Source organism: Gastrolobium bilobum, unplaced genomic scaffold (genome assembly GCF_033153095.1).
Source record: "Gastrolobium bilobum isolate Gb01-03AN ecotype WA unplaced genomic scaffold, APGP_CSIRO_Gbil_v1 utg20970, whole genome shotgun sequence".
NCBI lineage: Eukaryota > Viridiplantae > Streptophyta > Magnoliopsida > Fabales > Fabaceae > Gastrolobium > Gastrolobium bilobum.
In genome coordinates this window covers 48,220-51,832 of record NW_026897067.1, presented here as the reverse complement: position 1 = coordinate 51,832, position 3,613 = coordinate 48,220, and the positions used below count along the sequence as shown (strand labels likewise).

General features: G+C 39.1%; 1 non-coding gene across 1 annotated transcript; it reads left to right on the top strand.

Moving 5' to 3' along the window:
* Nucleotides 1-2,333: 2,333 nt before the first annotated feature.
* Nucleotides 2,334-2,529, top strand: LOC133303818 (U2 spliceosomal RNA). Its single transcript, XR_009750514.1, has one exon. It is a non-coding gene; the product is annotated as a U2 spliceosomal RNA (small nuclear RNA).
* Nucleotides 2,530-3,613: the final 1,084 nt, after the last annotated feature.

The following is a 3,613-nucleotide window of genomic DNA, read 5'->3' as shown; positions in this document are numbered from 1 at the left end:
TACCACTCCATGTACGCATGATTAGGTGACATCAAACCATGTAATGGAGGTGGCAGTACAATATGCTGAATCCTAGTATTCCATCGATCAATGTGAGCCCTGAGCTTACGTCTCCAGTTCTCTTCAACCTTCCCCCGTAGAGTATGATAATGTATTCCTCTCAATTTTCTAGATTTTTCCGGGATGGGTTGATTAAGACCAAACTGTCGCATGCACCTATCCGGTTGACATGCCTCAACTGTGTGGAAGTAGATAATAGGTGTGGGAGCAAGCCACAGATACTGCTGCTCTGGAGTCACGTCAAGCCACTCATATTCTATATACGGCTGCCACACCACCTACAAACAAAATGTGAAACAATATATAGAGTTACAAAAAAAAAAAAACCCATAGACAAATAACAACACCGTAAGTATCTAACACCAAACCTCATCTCTACATAGTGTGTCCAATGTTGCCCGATAATGGGTGACCTCATGAGGTTTAAACTTTTGTACAGCATTAAACCTGTCAATCAAAAACATTATCAACCATACATAATCGTCCAAAATCAATAAGTATACAGTTAGTACATACATTATTAACCATACATTATCGAAATCAAATGAAGTAAATAAATCATACCGGCATCCATAATGTGTGCCCGACTCTGGATGAGGAGGAAGGGGTGGAGCAATGGGTGGGAATCGTATCCATGCCCAAATTTGAAGGAGAATATGGCAACCACCCATGTCGCTTTGACGGGCATCTGTCACTTCACACAAATTCCTGAACAAGTGTGTCAAAACTGCAGATCCCCAGCTGAATCGGCCAATGTCCTCAAATCCTCCACCTAGCAACGGGACAAGCCGGCAACCAAAATTGCTACCTCCAGACTTGTCCGCCAGCAACCAAGTCCCCAACATCCGGGCAATGTGGGCTTTTGTGAAGTAGATCTCGGCAGCATAATTCCCTTCATGATCAGTCCACCGGGTATAATGTCGATCCAAGAATGAGATGCGGAGGTCGCCATAATGATGGAACTCACCGGCCTCTGGAACATGTCCAAAAACAGCAGCACAAGCAGCGTGCCAATCCTCAGAGGTCGATCCGATGACGACAGTACCGTCGGTCGGCAAGCCCAAGATGCCTGCCACATCTTGTAAGGTGATCGTCATCTCACCTTGGGTCATGTGAAAGGTATGTGTCTCTGGTCTCCACCTCTCGACCAGAGCACTAATTAAAAATGTATCTATCTGTGATAAATTACGCAGTTATCACGTGTTAACGAATTTTATTATTTAATTACATAAATACAAAACGACATAAATAACATACCTGGATATGTTGCATCCTGGCAACATGTATGAAACCCGCCTGTCTGAGGTACTCTTCCACAACCTGTGGAATAGCACCGGTAGGTGGGCCCCCTTGTGGCTTCCCACGCCTCGTCTTAATCTTTCTTACATGTTCAGTATTCCACACTCGCTGTGAAATATGACCTTTCTGCGTCCTCTGACGAAGGACCTCCCACCTGTAGGGTCCAGGTATGATCCACATGCTGGGATCAGTGGGCTCTACATCCGAATCAGATCCCGAAGAAGATGATGACTCAGCCATTATCCTCAACTAACTACAAAGTTATGCACTCCCGCATTAATAACATCATACATACGAAATTTACAAAGTCTCTAACACTATTTATAAATCACTAATTAATATGCTAAACCCTAATACATAATTAAAAATCGGTAATAATAATAACTACGTAATAATAATATTACTATATCATTACAACATTCGTAGCATGACACAAAATTTCTAAGTGACTATCCTAATGTTCCAAGTCTCTAATATACAATCAATCCTAACATGTATTACTAACTAGCACTGTAATTTAAATGTATACATATGAGGTATTATGACCTTACCTACGTTGGCAGAGCTTCGCTACGAACCGCGGTTAGAGAGAGGTTGGAGAAAGGTAAGAGAGGTAAATGAGTAAGGAGTGAAAAAAGGAAAGTGGGGTATATATAGGTTGCACATGAGACGCCCTCTTTGGGCGTCACATGTGACGCCCTACTGGGGCGTCTTCTCTAGGAGAGAGACGCCTCACTGGGGCGTCACATGTGACGCCCAAAGAGGGCGTCTCATTGTGCAACAGATATGTAATTTTTAACAAAACAGCATTAAATGCGTAATTATTTTAATTAATTATATTATTTTAATTTTTTTTGCCATGAATGACGAGGAAGCTTTATAATCTTGCATAAGAGAGCCCCACCTCGGAGAAGAAAAAATGGCAGTAGAGCATTTGACAGTTATAAAAGCCACGGTGAGACGCTTTACACAGCATACCTTTCTCGGCCTTTTGGCTAAGATCAAGTGTAGTATCTGTTCTTATCAGTTTAATATCTGATACGTGGACCATTGGTTCACATGATATTAAATTTATTTTTTGAGGGGGAGATTCCGTCACAGTAGCTTGCTACTGGGTCTCTCAAGTGTCGCCTATGCTTTGCACTACTGCACGGCCCTGGCGCACCCCACCAAATTCGAGTTCAATGATTTGCCTTTATAAGTGTACATTGTAAAATGGTGATATACGTGTGGTTTTGTTGCAATCTATTCCTGTTATAATTTTGTATATAATTGTATTATGACCGTAACTTCTGATTAAGCATATTGTTTTATTATCCTTTGACTGCGTATTCTGGTAGCGTTGATATCAATACGATACTCTGATTTCTTAATTTTAAAATATATTAGATTTCGTTAGGACACGTTTTGATATTAAATAATATTTTTAAGGGAAAAGTTCAAATGGTTCACTCCAGAATTACTTATGCCCCTGTGGTTTTTTTCGATCACATATGCCCCTGTGCTTTGTAAAAACTAAGAAACCATAGGGACATATCTGATAAAAAACATACCCATTTATAAATCACAGGGGCATATGTGATAAGAAAAAAACCACAAGGGCATAAGTGATTCTGGAGTAAACCACAGGGGCATTGTTGAACTTTTCCTTATTTTTAATTTATGTAGTGTGTATTATATTTAATAGTCAATAATTTAACAAAAAATAAATATAAACTTATAATATTCATAATTTTTTTTTTTTGTACAACTAATATTCATAAATTTTGCAAAGAAACATAAGATATCCCAAATATTTATATTAAACTCAATAAAGTGGTAATCATAATCCAACGAATTTAATAGTTGAAACTAAAAACTCAACGCAACGCAACCTTTAAACTTTATTTTAAATTTTCTATAACGCGTGTTAGAGTGTCGGGGAGTGTCCGAGAGTGTCAAGAAGTGTCGGACACGACACGCTAGAATTTTTGTAGTGTCGGTGCTTCTTAGCTGGTCACTATTGTTATCTTCCCTTTTCTGGCTTTTTCATCTGTGTACATACTTGTGAAGAAAAATCACTGCAATTCTTTCAAAGGAATGCCACACTGCTACAAAGAAGGTGCCTTGTGTTTTGACGACAATTTTGAAACTGGGGGAAGTCTTACTATACAATGCAAAAATGATAAATTGCCATGATTTGTAAGCTTCACATCTATGAGACTAGGAAGCATTTTTTTTTACGATAGTCCATCTAATTAAATATTGTCACCTT